This window comes from Rhinolophus sinicus, linkage group LG01, assembly GCF_036562045.2.
Source record: "Rhinolophus sinicus isolate RSC01 linkage group LG01, ASM3656204v1, whole genome shotgun sequence".
NCBI classification, from domain to species: domain Eukaryota; kingdom Metazoa; phylum Chordata; class Mammalia; order Chiroptera; family Rhinolophidae; genus Rhinolophus; species Rhinolophus sinicus.
The window spans coordinates 174,380,513-174,396,105 of record NC_133751.1 but is presented as its reverse complement, the minus strand read 5'-3'; the positions used below and the strand labels follow the sequence as shown (position 1 = coordinate 174,396,105).

The 15,593-nt window shown below is 34.3% G+C and overlaps 1 pseudogene; it reads left to right on the top strand.

The window, feature by feature from the left end:
- The first annotated feature begins 1,586 nt into the window (after positions 1 to 1,586).
- LOC109452399 (3-ketoacyl-CoA thiolase, mitochondrial) lies at positions 1,587 to 2,619 on the top strand (annotated as a pseudogene).
- Positions 2,620 to 15,593: the final 12,974 nt, after the last annotated feature.

Genomic DNA, 15,593 nt, shown 5'->3' with positions numbered 1-15,593 from the left:
TGGTTTGTTTAAGCTTAATCAACCTTACTAGAAAAAAAATGGAAAATGTGAATAAAACAACTCTGCTCTTTCTTCCTTTTTCTAAAATTTTACCACGAAGAGGGTTTTCACATTTATACTTAATTCATTTTGCTCTAGCTTGAAACAGGTCTCAATCTCTGCCAGAACCTGTAACCAAGGAGAATGATTACCGCATGCAGGTGTCACTGATTGGTTGGAATTGAAAGTCACACAGATTGTCTTGGATGCCTGAACCGATCTCTGTGCTCTAATTTTGGTTTACTTCTGCCAAATGCCATCAGAGAGCAGTCATGTCTGTTTTGACAGACAACACGGCTAACAAGTAGGATGGTTGTCAATACATAATTGGTGTTTGTGGAAAAAGATATATATATATATATATATGTGTATATATATATATATATATATATATATATATATATATATAAATAGATAAACATTATTGTCTATAAATTTTATTTCTACAGTACATATTTTTTTAATTATTTGTTTTAAACACATTTTAGCCACAGAAATGGATCTGCTGTTGAGAATTTTGTTTTCTATTCTTAATTTCCAGAATAACTTGGCAATAGTGTTTTCAGTAAGGAGAGAGCATATGTGGAAAACAAACAAACAGACAAAAAAACAACCCTCTAGCTAATGAATCAGCATTAAAGTTTATGGCCTAGGCTTTAAAAATGCTTACAAATAATTATAAACCCATGCAGATAATATATAAAAGCCTTATTAATTAAGTGGACTGTGTCTTCACTTACAGAACATACAGAAGCTCCCTTAATAGGTCTTTACAGAAGTAACCTTTGATAGTAACTGATGGTTTCAATTCCCTTTTGAAAGTGTACTGACTGCTAGCAAACACCTCTTTTTTTGCTTTACACCTTTTGCATTTCTTGTGATGGAACCATTGGTAGCTTTTGCAGATGAAGCTTTAGGATAATTTTCTGCAAAAATTTGGAACATAAAACAGCAAACTACGTCTCAAAAAAAATAAAGGTTTCATTCTTACATCATCAGGTGCCTGCATACATTTTAACATGAAATACATTTTTAAGGTATATTTTTTGTCCCTACTTTAACCTACTTTTTAAATAACTAATAAAATCACTGTCCCAATCAAGTAAGATGGTTCCTGCTATAGAAGTATTATGAATTCAGCATCAAACATAGATCTTCGTAAATATAACAGCTCAATATTTTAAACATGTGTCTTCAATTCATCTAATTAAAAATTCCTCTTAGAAGTTAAATATAAAGAAAATCACAAGTGCAAATAATGAGAGGGTAGAAGGGACTGATCGTGCATTTGCCACGTTTTTAGAGGCATATTCAAGCCTCTACCTACAACTACCCATTGCCTCAAATGCTACTATACTCCCCAGAATCTGATTGATAAACATTCTACTATTAAAGATTAATTTCATTGTTTTACGAACTTTCTTTTATGAATGAATAATAAATGAATCAGAGCTTCAGTTCAGTGAACAAAGTGTTGGGAGCCTGGTGTGCCCAGAAGGGCATAGAAGCTTCACAGCCCATCTCCTCATTTCCTCATTCCTTGCTCTATGCATGTCTTCCATTTGTCTGTTCTTGAGTTGTATCCTTATACTAAACCAGCAAATAGCTCTTCAGTTGCTGTATACTTGGTAAGGTATGTTGCTTTGCGTGTGGGAATCCCAAAAGAGACCTCAGCTTTTCATGGTTAATAGGCTCCGTGGCTCTGGTTTTCAGTCTGTTGTGAATGAATATCAGGAAATTTGTATTAAAGATGCTGAAATTGCCTTGTATGGAAGAGCCAAAAACATGAGTTAGGTTCTCTTCTGTGTGAGAAATATTCATATGAGAACCAAGTTTGGGTTAGATCTCAAGCTGGAAGATTCTTTGTGAGCAGTAGTAATAGATCAGCGTGTCCATTTCCCCATGAGAATTATTGCAGAGAATTTTGCTGCAAAATGTAAAACAATCAGAGAAGAATGTAACAGATATGCTCTGTTGTCACAGCAGAGGTAGAACAATACTAATGATCCTGGTTACTTTAATAATGAGATGGTATCAAGTGAGGCGACAGCAGGAAAGAGACACAGGCAATACAAGTAGGTGTGCATGCTTGGCCCCAAACAAGCCTGGAGCAGTTAAATAAACATCCTCTCATATTCAAGAAAGAAGGGAATGAAACAGGAGTATCTAATGCTTTCATAGCTAGTGAAGATGCTGTTTAAAAACATAACTTCACACCACTGGCAAGAATTGTGGGATATTTTGTGTCTGGATGTGATCCCTCTAACATGGATGTTGCTTTTGTCCCAGCAATTGGTGGGGCACTAAAGAAAACAATACTGAATCTTAAGGATATGGATTTGGTGGGAAGCTTTTGCTCCCCAGTACTTGGCAGTTGAAAAGAGCTCAGATCTCCACCTAAGGAAAATCAATGTGAATGGAAGAGCCATTGCTTTGAGTCAGCCATTGAGAGTATCTAGATCAAGAATTATTGCACATCTGGTTTATGAATTAAGGTGTCAAGGTGGAAAAGATGCTTTTGGATCAGCTTGTGTTGGAAGTGGCTAAGGTATCAAACTCGTCATTCAGAGCACAACCTGATGAGAGCAAGGGGCCCACTATGACCCTGTATTACTTTACATGGCCAGGCCACGTAAAAAATACATAAAGATGTATTGATCATGAATAAGAGCTCAGGCCAGAAATAAGTTCTCTCATATTTTCACCAGTCAAATATGATGTATCTCTGAATTAAAATCTAATTATAGAAGGCCTTAAAAAAGTTGTATCCTTGCCAATAATTACCACATATGCCTTAGCTAATATAATTGCAAGGAAATTGAATAAATATTATCTTAATTTCCAAAAATAAATACATACATAAATGAGTCAATGATAAATACCTCTGTGAGGAATTCTGAACATTTTTTTTATGTGTTTTTTTTTTAACTTTTATGCTTTACTATGTAACATTTTATTAATATTCCTGAATAGAAACAGATGAGAAAGAGCAAGCTCCTGACATTTGACTGGACCAGGCCTGGTACTCTTAGGTAGGACTCAATGTTGCTAGAAGCTTAGCTGGCACTCACAGCTAGGTCTCTTGTTCAACATAAACTTTTTCACAGAAACTCAGAATTAGAAAGACCACTGTGTGACTATGATGGATAAAGACAAAAACTAGACCACTCTGTAATCATGTCTGAGCACAGACAAAACATTGTCCAAGCCAGAATATACCAAAGAGAACCCTTTCCTGACTAATATGAGCAACCACTGTTTCTTAATTAATTACAACATCAGCTTCACTCCAGTCTATCCTCCTCATAAATAAGATTTTTTGAGACACCCAGCCATAGAGTGGCTCCCACTTCCTACAGAGAAGTTAGGGCAAAATCCTGCTTCTTTAAACCCTCCCCCAACTATCTCAAAATGTAAAGTGTATAATAGGTTCTTTTTCATATTCTTTGTGATGCTTAAATGTATGTATCAACTTGTTTGGGTTAATTTTATATGTCAACTTGTTTGGAATGACCAGATACCTCGTAAAACGTTATTTCTGGGTGTTTCTGGAAGAGATTAGCATTTGAACTGGTGAACTGAGTAAAGCAGATGGCCCTCCCAAATGTGAGTGGGCCTCATCCCATCTGTTGAGGGCTCGACATGAAACAAAATGGCTTGTGTTGGAAGGCAACACAAAGGCAAAGAAGGGATACATTTTCTGTCTGTTTGAGCTGGGACATCTCCTCTTGCTTTTGGACCTTGGGCTTTCCTGGTTCTCAGGCCTTTGGACTGAGACCAGGACTTACCCTATGGGCCCTCCCTGGTTCTCAGACCTTTGGGCTTGGACTGAATCACAACACTGGCTCTCCTGGTTTTCTAGCTTGCAGATGACTGCAATCATTGCATGAGCCAATTCCTATGCTATCTACCTCCCACTCTCTTTATGTAAAATCTACTTTTGGTTCTGTTTCTCTGGAGAACTCAACTGCATATTCTTACCAAGATACTGAACATTTCTCCATGTGTATGGCCTTTCTTGCTGCAGCCAGGAATAAACCCAGGTGTGTTCTGGTGGTCCTTGGCTGTAGGGTACAGACACAAGGAAGAGCAAATGGATTGCAATTGTTTAAACACTTGATCAGAATGGGGAAATATAGTACCTAAATCCTACAGAAATGCAGTGCAGGAAGATAGTAGTATTAAGCAGCAAGGATCAAATTTCTCTGCTCCTAGAATTTTACATGATGCCACAATACTAGAGAGTATTGTGATTTATAGATTAAATTATCCAATTCAATAAAACTATGGTGAATAGGTGCAGGAAAGCTGTTTCTGTATGCTCTGTTTAAATTACAATTAAGTTTCCAGCTGGAGATCTCTAAAACACAGTAGAACCCTCGCAGGGATGGTATTTGCCTTGTTCTATTTTGGGATATTTTAGCAACATCACCTTATCGCAACAGCTGTTCAGCGCGCTGGGATTGGTATGAATTTTTCTTCTACTGCTGGCAAGTTCAAAAGCTGTAAAATATTTTCAGTTCATTTCAGGTTCAGGTATCCCTAGAAGCAATTGTCTTCATGCAATCAAAAGGGAAGGTGCTAAGATTGTAAAAGAGAGATTCAGAAACTAAATGCAAACGGCTGTTATTGGAAACTCCAACTGGGACTTTATTGCCAAACACCAGACATCAGAAGATCAGTAGCTAAATTAGCCAGAGTAAACATCCTGAGGTGCAAAACTTGTGCCAGCTCACTGAATTAACAATAGGCAGTGGTTAGACAGTAGGACTGAGGGAAGACCTAAGTGAATATGGATAAATTCAGTATCTGTTTCTGCATTGAAGGACTTGATTTGGGGGCGGAGAAAAAACAAAAAACAGAAAAATAAATTTAGCAATAAGATGTAAAATGGAATTTTTAGAAGGTTTGTACTCTTGATTGGAAAATAAATAGCTATATTAGGATTTACATATTATATATGTAATTTGAGTGCTAACATAAAAAATCTCATGAAAAATCGTTGATAAAAAATTATAGTAATCTTAATTTAATAATCATACATGGAAAACTTAGATCTTCCATGGCATTAATTTTTAAAATGAACATGTGTTAATACATGTTTCCCCTTCTCTTTCCTTTCTCTTTATTGTACTTTTTCCTTCTTCCTAAATCCACAACCAATTTTTAAAAAGTTTACTGTTACATTGTACATACTGAAAATGGCAAAAATCATAACCTTACACTTGATGACTTTTTCCAAACTGAACTGACCTGTATAACCATATTCAGATCGAAAAATAGAACAAGATCAGTACCACAGCTTTCATCTAGTAACTACTTTAATAGCTACAATGTAATTACATTTTTTTTTACAGAAATGGCATCTCCACTGTAACCAACATGGATAACTATAATTGTTATTGTTGTTATTATTATTACTTGTAGTAGCAGTAGTAATGTAGTATGTAACATCTCTGTTCAGTGGTCACATATGAATGTAAGGTTTATAAGAGAACTATCCGATTAGTTGTGATATGATGCAATATTAATACCATGCTGTGGAATTTATTTACATAATATATGCAAGAATATATAAACTTGTAAAACGTTACATATTAATCTATTAAAATTATCTGAAAGGTGGTTCTGATTGCAATAAAAGCAAATCTGAAAATTTTAGATTAAAAATTTACTGTAAAAAACTATCTTTCCAAAGATTTGTAACAGGAAATATAATAATAGTAATAATAATAATAATAATAAAGATATACAGGGGCATATGTTAGGCTATCTGAAACTAGTCTCTGGACCCTTAAAATATGTTACTCTAGTTCAAAGATAACTCTTGATCATTTCCTCCTCTACATTGCTCTGCTTTTCAGTGAGGGGATAGGATGTTGAATGAAACCAGTGAAACCACAAGATGAATGGAAGATTTTTGTTGCCAAGGAAACTTCTACTAGGTGTTGTATGATCTTCGTGTTGTTCTTTTTTTCTCAAAGCAGCAGTTCTTCAGTGCTGGAAGAAAAAGTTTAGGACTAAAATGCATCCATACAATAGGGATATATTTTATATAAAATATCAGCACTGTAGATCAATCTATTTTCATCTTATAGTCTCTAGTAATAAATATAATAACTTATTAAAAGGAAATATTGGATCCCTTAAATTGAGTATATTATTTAATTTTATTGTTTCCCTCAAGACTTCTGTTAAATGTGCCATGTCTTAAATGTATAAAGTCCAAATTGGTAGATGATTTCTACCTGTTCTGATTTTAATGCCATGCTGTGCCAGTGCATTATCTATAATAGTTTCCTAACATTACTTTCATTTTATTCCCAGAAAAAAAGAACACCTACACAGTTTGTCTAAAAGTATTTTTCCCTGGGATTAAAAGGACTGTCATTTTTACATGCCGACCTAAAATGAAAAGGAGTAAAAATGAGAGCTATTTTCATTTTCCAAACACGGCCTTTGAAGTCTTTCGAGTGAACCTTGATAGAGAATATGGCCGGATAAAAATGCCACTACTGCTCTGACCTCAGGAAGAAAAAAAAAAAAATTCAAAACAGAAATTTCCCATGGTGATTCCCTCTTTTGGAGAACTGATCATTAAATCATCATGCTGTTTGACATACTTTACAGAAGTATGGCTTTACTTCTATTGGAGATTAATTTGGGGAATTACCTTTTTTAAAAAGAAAATAATCCTGCAACTTTAGAAACTGTTAAATAAAGACATTCTTCCTATTATGATGAGTGCACTCTGTACACCTGAAAGGGTTATTTCATCTTACATCTCAATGGACTAAATCTGGGTTTGAGACCACCGGGGAGCTATGCACTTAGATGGCAATGGCGTGGCTGCTGATAGAATTGCTTTTACTGAATTGCACTTGGGCATTTTACAAGTAGCTATATTCTGGACATTAAAAGAAATAATCATAAGGAACTTGTTTGTTTTCCTTCTGTGTCAATGTTATTGAGACTATCAGTCAATGGATGGAACAGCTTCCTCTTCCCAAAGAAGAAAATTTTCTCAGGTCTCAGTATCAGTAGAAGGTATACCTCCTTGGACACTGCTTCTCCGCCCTTCCCACTTCCTCAATCTTATGGACACCGTGTCTGTTAACTTTATCTTCACTGTTTTGACCACCAGGGAATTAAGAGTCAACATTTTGGTACGTCTCTGCACTTACTCGGGACTCTTTTTGTGGGCATTTTATTTGCTAATCTTAACCCTGAATTTATTATCTTTTTCTCATGATTTTCTTTATTACTAAACTATTTTTTCATCTTGTTATATTGTAGACATTTTAAATATAAAGCACATAAAGCAACTGAGTGAAATACAATATTTTAAAAGATGTTTTGGCTTTTTGTATATAACTGAAACTCAAATGCATTCTTTTTCATGAATGACTACTTCAAATAACACTTACTGGGTTAAACATTTTTCCCTATTATAGACAGGTTGGGGGGTGCAGGCTCTGGTGGTGATAGTAAACTATTTTTTAAAATTATTTACTATTTTTAATTGAGATATAATTGACATATAACATGTTTCAAGTGTACAACATAATGATTCAATATGGGTATTGAAGCCTTGACTCTAGACTCTACCTTAGCTTTGTGCCTTTTTAATCCCTTTACTCCTTAATGGGTCTTTATCTTACTGGTTTCATATTCTTCTCAAGTAATACTTTTCAGTATTCCTATGAATACCTCTAAATGTCTTCTTATATAGGTAAAATTTGAGGTTTTGAATAGTAAAATGCCAAAAATGTAATTAAGCTAAACAAACTAATTGGATATGGTAATAGGTGAGTCTCTAAGATGGATTACATCTTTCTCTGTGTCTAGGGGCATAAGCAATACACTACTGATGCTGACATACAACCACTTCTGGAGTATATTTCTATTAAATGTTATTTGAATACATTTTAATGCACAAAGGAGAGTCTCAAAGAAATCTCCATATAATAGTGTGATTAGTTGCACATCTAAAATGAGAAAAGTGAAGAAAATTAAGGCATTGAGAAGCTGCTGACATTCATTGAATATTTACTACATGCCACATGCTAATTTATTATATTTGGTATTTTAAAAATACATTTCTTAGCCTTTGAAGAGCAATAAAATATTGCCATACCTCTGCAATATTCCTGTTTTAATAGACATATTAAACTGGTACTTTTATAAAAGAGTTGAATCTAAGAGCAGAAAGGGTTCTTATTTATTTTTATTATTCTATTGTGAAATTATATAACATAAATCTATTTACATACTTTTGGAAACTCAAAACTTTGCTTTATGTCCAATTCAATTATTTTATCTGAGGTACCTAGGTTTGCTGTTATTATTTACAACCCCAACCTTTTATTATTTTTCTGTTCCTTTTTTTTTCTTTTTTTAAGATCTGTGTTAATCATTGAGCCTAGGGAGGAGACAAAGTAATTATAAAATTTGCATTTTGTTTGCTGTTTATATTTTAGGATTTATGTGAAAAAGAAAGATATGAGGGGAGTATCAGTGGCTCTGGGTAAGGGATGTTATTACTGTTAGCAAATTGGAGCAGGATACTGTGGTTTCCAATCCTGTTCTTTTTGTTGCTTCAAATGTTTAGGATATACCTTGACTACCCTATTATTTTTTTTCTGTTGTCTTCCATCTTCAGAAAAGAGTTTATGATACTTGTGAAAGAATGTCTTTTCTATGGCTAAAATGGTAGATTCCTTTCCAGAGTGGAAGATGGTTAATAAGTCTAATTGACGAGATACAAATACCTGGTTTGATTTAAAATGTAAAGCCCTGAATTAATACATTTAATGCAGAATCTCACTATTTCTGCTCTGCTTATGTTATGACTTAGAGGTTTCATCTCTATTATTAACTCATTTGGGGTTAAACATCACCCTTGAACATATGTTGTCCATTATCTTAAGGTGCTTGCACCAACCCTTGTCTCTGCTTGGATTGTTCACTTCCTCATCTCTTCCTCAAATTTCCTAAGATGTGGCCAGCCACAGAGGCCTATCGTGATAACATTACCTGACAGTGTACTTTCCCACAGACTTGATCTCATTCATGCCGCTCTATCATTTCCATCATATTTACTACTTTTTAAGGTAATATATTTTTTGTTTATTGCATGTCTCTCTCTAGTAAGAGGTAAGCTCCAATGGCTATTTTGTTCATTAACTTATCACAAAAGCTTAGCCTGGAATAAAGTAAGTTTTCAAAAATATTTGTTCATTAACTTAATACATTTTTTTACAAGGGGTAGTGTTAAAATAATGCAGACAATAAATTAAAAAAATAAAAAGGCTTAACCAGTTTAACCAGTTTAATAAGAAGTAGACAGTATGTAGAACAATGCAAAGCAACTTTACGTATGCATCAATTGTTTATTGTCAAAATGTAAATAAATAAAAATGATTTTCTGGTGAAAATGTGAAATGTTAAGGGAAATAGCTAAAGAATAACTCAAGATACCATTTATTATGTTTTTGTTTAGCTTCATTTTGGAGATATCTTAATCAATATTTGTTAAGTGAACAGATGTATGGTTACCAATCAAGGAGGAGGGTTGCACTTTTTGTGAATAAGACCAGATTTTTTTTTTTTTCCAAAGAAGAAACTTCCTTCCAGCATGTCCTGTTATAGACAAAATTTTAGGAGCCTACCATATCAATTATAATCTTGTTAGAATCAAGAAGATGCAAGATAACTTAGTGATAATTATACAAGATAACTTAGCATTTTTATTATTACCTCTTTGGGTCTGCCTCCAAAATATTGTATTAGACTCCAGAGCATGTTCTTGTACTCCATGAAAGAAATAATATTGAGAAGATGTTTTTAAATAATCAGATATTTGACATTTTGTGTGATAATTCTTTAATGATGGAAATTTTTCACTTATGTATGGTACCTGACAAATTCTAGAAATTTTTTTGCTACCATGTTTCCTGGAGAATAAGACCTAGCCAGACAATCAGCTCTAATGCGTCTTTTGGAGCAAAAATTAATGTAAGACCTGGTCTTATTTTACTATAAGACCAAGTATAATATAATATCATGTAATGTAATGTAATATAATGTAATTAATATGATATAATATCAGGTCTTCTATTAATTTTTTCTCCAAAAGACACATTAGAGCTGATGGTCCACCTAGTTCTTATTTTCGGGGAAACACAGTACTAGAATTTTATCACAAACCATATCATATAAATAGATGAAAACCCTTACTTTATGCTAAAATTATCTTGACTTAAAAGTGGAGAATATCAGCTACCGGATTCTAATACCGTGACAGACAGCCACTGCCTAGGCAGATATGTTCATTTGGTGCTGTCGGAAACAATGGCCAGACATACCAATAGAAGACTGCCTTCTTGAGTTTACTTCCTCTTCATTATTGTAGGACTAATTATCTGTGATATACATACACACACACACACACACACACACACACACATGTGTGTATATATGTGTACACACACACATATATATATGTTATGTATGTATATAACTCAAAATGAGGTACTTTGAGTTGTGAAGCAGATGCTGTTTTCATTGCTTCCTTATTGTTAATGAGACGGTATATATTGATTGAAGAAAACACAAACCTTAAAGGTGAGAAGAGAGTGGGAGGAAACTGATATTGTCTCAAATGTGTACTAAGTACAAACACATTAATAGGCGATTAATCTACACTTGTAATATATGTAACCCATGAGTGGTATATTTCCATAATTTAAAAATAATTTGAGACTCAGGGAGAAGAAATGGTTCTCAATAGGGTACATGGCTGTTAAATGGCAGATCCAGGTTTCAAAGAACCAGTGTTCAAATCCAAAACCCAATTTCTTTCTACTGCACCAAATTAGCTTGCCTCTGAGAATCATCTGGAGCCCTCATTGGAATCACTGTCCCAGGTCCTCCCCTTCCAGAATATATTCTAGTTGCCCAGGGTACCTTCCAGTAATCTGAATTTAAAGAGGGCATCACATAATTCTTATTCTCAAGTAATTTGGGGAAAAACAGCTCTACAGCTTACTGTTTTCTATGCAGTTGAAAAATTATTATCTCAGGAGCAGATAATTCTGAGTGACTCTATGAATACATAGCTTTGTTATTGTGTTGTTTTATTACTGCAAATAATGACTAAAGTCTTTCTAAACTTTTGAAAATTCAAAGAAATTGCCAGAGTAATTTGTTTGTTTTTTGCCATTTTTTAAAAATTAAAGTTTATCGGGGTGACAATTGTTAGTAAATTTGCATAGATTTCAGGTGTACAATGCTGTAATACATCATCTATATATGACATTGTTGTTCACCACCCGGGCTCAGTTCTCCTTCCATCACCATATATTTGATCCCTTTTACCCTCACCTACCACCCTCTTCCCCCTTTACCCTCTGGTAATCACTAAACTATTGTCTCTGTCTATGAGTTTTTGTTTCTGCATTTGTCCTGTTCCTTTGTTGTTCTCAGTTTTATATACCACATATCAGTGAAATTATACGGTTCTCCACTTTTTCAGTCTGACTTATTTCGCTTAGCATAATAATCTAAGATCCATCCATGTTGTTGCAATTGGTATTATTTCATTTTTTCTTATGGCAGAATAATATTTCATTGTGTGTATTTACCACATCTTCTTTATCCAATAATCTATCGAAGGACACTTTGGTTGTTTCCATGTTTTGGCCACCACAAATAAAGCTGCAGTGAACATCGTAGCACATATATCTTTATGGCTAAATGTTTTCACATTTTTTGGGTAGAATCCAGGAGAGGGATTGCTGGGTCATATGGTAATTCTATTTTTAATTTTTTTAGGAATTTCCACACTGCCTTCCATAGTGACTGCACCAATCTGCATTTCCAACAGTGTATGAGAGTTCCTTTATCTCCACAGCCTCTCCAACACTTGTTACTATATGTCTTGTTGATGATAGCCATTCTAACTGGTGTGAGGTGATATCTCATTACAGTTTTTATTTGCTATTCTCTGAGATTTATTGATGTTGAACATTTTTTTCACGTCAGTTGGCCATTGGTATGCCCTCTTTGGAGAAATGTCTATTTAGATCCTCTGCCCATTTTTTAGTTGGATTGTTTTTTGTTGTTTTTGTTGAGTTATATGAGTTCCTTGTATATTTTGGATATTAGCCTCTTATCGGAGGCATTCTTTGCAAAAATCTTCTCCCATTCAGTTCGTTGCTTCTTTATTTTATCGATAGGTTCTTTTGCTGTACAGAACCTTTTTAGTTTGATATAGTCCCATTCATTCATTTTAGCTTTTACTTCCCTTGTCTTTGGAGGCAAATTTATAAAATCCTCTTTGAACCCAAGGTCCTTAAGTTTAGTACCTATGTTGTCTTCTATGCAGTTTATTGTTTCAGGTCTTATGCTTAGGTCTTTGATCCATTTTGAGTTAATTTTGGTACATGGTGACAGATAGCAGTCCAGTTTCATTCTTTTGCATACAGCTTTCCAATTCTCCCAGCACCATTTATTGAAGAGGCTGTCTTTTCTCCAAAGAAATTACTCCATTACCAGAATAATTTCTTTGAAGTCCAGGGTTGTGATGAGAGTACCTAACAAAATGTTTAGGCTGGTTTAAATTTAAAGTGTTTTTCCTGAGGCTTGTACTTATTGAATCACAATCCACTTTGTGCAGATGGGCACATTTTCTTACACCTGGAACAATCCCAAAAGCATTATCTGTGGGAAGACCTTATTGTTTTCATTGTACATTTATATTAGGCTTTGTGGAATTTGGGCAGTGGTGTTAAATTACATTTCTCAGCAGCTTCAAGGTTCTGTATCTGTAATTAGTGGCTTCTGTTCTTTATTAGAGGACCAGTAATACAGCTCTATTCATCACTACAGTCTCAGTTAATTATTCTTGTTAATGATTTTCATGGTGTAAAGATTCTACAGTACCCATTTGTAAAGATGTTTCACATTGAGATTATTGCAAGTTATGACACCATAGTGAGCTGATAAGCTGTTGGAGGGATGTTACCATGGGAGACGGTTACTTTCTTTCTATTGTATTTTCTTTGGTTGAGAAGTTACAGAAGAGGGAATGTAATATAATTTTGCATTTACAAGATTATAATACTCCAGGTGTACAAGGAGGTAGGGAAGGAGTCAACCAGAACACAAACAGAGAATTAAACTTCCTCTGCATGCGTAAGCCAGTGGTAATACAAAGTTGTGGATGGTCCATCTAGTAATGAAATTCAATGTGCTTTTTATTTGATAAAATTGCTACTTCATTGTATGTTTAAATTTTGAAATATCTGATGTAGAAAACACAAATTACATCATGAGTTTTCTATTCCCTTTGGATTATTAGTTGCAATTTTAGAATAAATACAGGTCAGTAGTAGATATGACATTAATATTTAGGACCTTTTCTTTTGAAATCTCACATAATTGTAAGCCTTACCTAAATTACTTAATTTGAGAAAGAAGTTCAAATGTTTTTTAGCTTTGTTATATAAAACAAAATTAGGGTTTATCTGAAACTATTTCATAAGGTGATATGTATAATAGTTTTTAGAGGACATATGATCTTAATTTTTTTTCAATGTTGTGTTTTGTAAAAATAATATTATGTACATATAAAATGATATTCTACATTATTTTAAATATTATTTTAAGATGAAAAATTATTTTTTTGAAGAATCAAATAACGACATACCAAAAAGCATTATTGAATAAGGAATGTCATGAGAGAATTACATCTCTCCATCCATCAAAGTTAGATCCACATTTTACTATTTATTTTGTGTCGCGTCCAGCATGACAAGGGTTGTGGGGAGCGAGGAGGGCATCACAGGGTTAAAAAAAAGACAGTAGCCATGAATAGAATTTAAGCAGACCAAGGGACACCCAGTCTCAAGGACGGGACGCCCGAATCGGGCCTTGCATCTGCTTTTATTAGTTAGGTGGGGAAGTAAAGCAGATAAAGTTTGTCAATCTCAAGATCTTTGAATTCCATACACCATAATAGGAAACCTATTTAAGCCAATCACCCTTGCCTGCAGGCAGCTGGGCCTTTAAGTCTCAACTTCCCCAAGGGACAAAACCTATATGCATATGAATAGATGGAGAGCACTTGATTGAATCACTTGCCTTGCAGGTTTTGGGAAAGAATGCAGCCACAGAGTCTGAGGCTTTCCTTAGCCTGAGGAAGCTGGGGGGCTGTGCCCACCTCTCTGAACCCCGTAGGTTCTCCTGTTGGTCCCCACTCAGCTCCGCCTGTCTTAGGTTGCTTTCCACACGGAAAGTCCTACCCGTCATAAACTGACCAGCCATCTTTCTGGGACCAAATAGGGAGGCATATGGTGCAAACACAAAGGTTTAGCAAGTCCCTGAAAGGATCCGTCTTACAGACTCTCCTTTCTTTGGGGGCAAATACAAGGAAACAAACGGTTAGGCTGCTGCGTGACGACAATTTTGATTACTCAAAATAATTATTGTAAAATTTAAAAAAATCCATTTGTGGTCAGAGCTCTATTCTTATTTTTTTCTGTCTTAAATTGTTTTCTTTTCATATAACTGAAACTGATTTTATGAGTGCATTCAGAATATGGGTGATGGAAACTGAAACCCCTGAAATTAAATGATAGAACTGATTTTTGCTGCCAGATTCTGAGCTAAAATACTGGGGGTGCAAAAACAGTGTACACATTTTAAGTGATGTTATCTATGTATTACTTTTTGAAGTTTAATTGAATTATGGTAGCAATGTATAGTATGCCATTTGCTCAAAAGATGGCATTAATCAAATGAATGCTAGCTCCACTCATTGTATTTCAATTTTAATACAGTTTTTTCCTTTCTGAAAATGTGTACACATTTTTTGGCACCCTCTGTACATGAGTTACAGTCTTTTTTGTGTGACTGTATGAAAGGAAAATTTAATATTAAATAAGGTAAAATCATTTGGTTGTATGGATAATGGTGTCTATGTGAGTCGATTCCAAAAAAATAAACCTTACAAAGTCCAATCACGTAAAAGTTATGACAGTTTTAAGACTGAATATAATACCAGAACAAGTATTAACTACTGAATAATCTTCTTAACATATTTTTATGTACTTGCTTATTTATTTAGTTAGTTTTGATCGTTGTCATGTGGAAACACTTGCCTGAATTGTTGTGACAAAACGCAGTATATATTGATTCAATAATAGCAGACTTCAATCGATCATTAAATTTTTCACTGCTAGAAATTCCCAAAGCATAGGGACCAGTTTCTCAAAATTTGAAGAGGCATTTTGATCTCAAAAGGGATATAATAAGATAATTGAATATTACCCAGCCAGTAGAATTACCCACAGCAAATGTTTATTTTGTATGTTTTAGATTTTAAAAAATCAATCTATCTATCTACCTATCATTAGTCTTTCTGTGGCTTCTGGTTGTAAATAGGTGCAATATTTTATGATATAGTCTTTGCAAATAAGTGTCCAGAGAAAGACAAGCTTAGAAGGTTCCAGAAACTGATATGCTTCCTCCACCCAATTTCATCCTCGTCT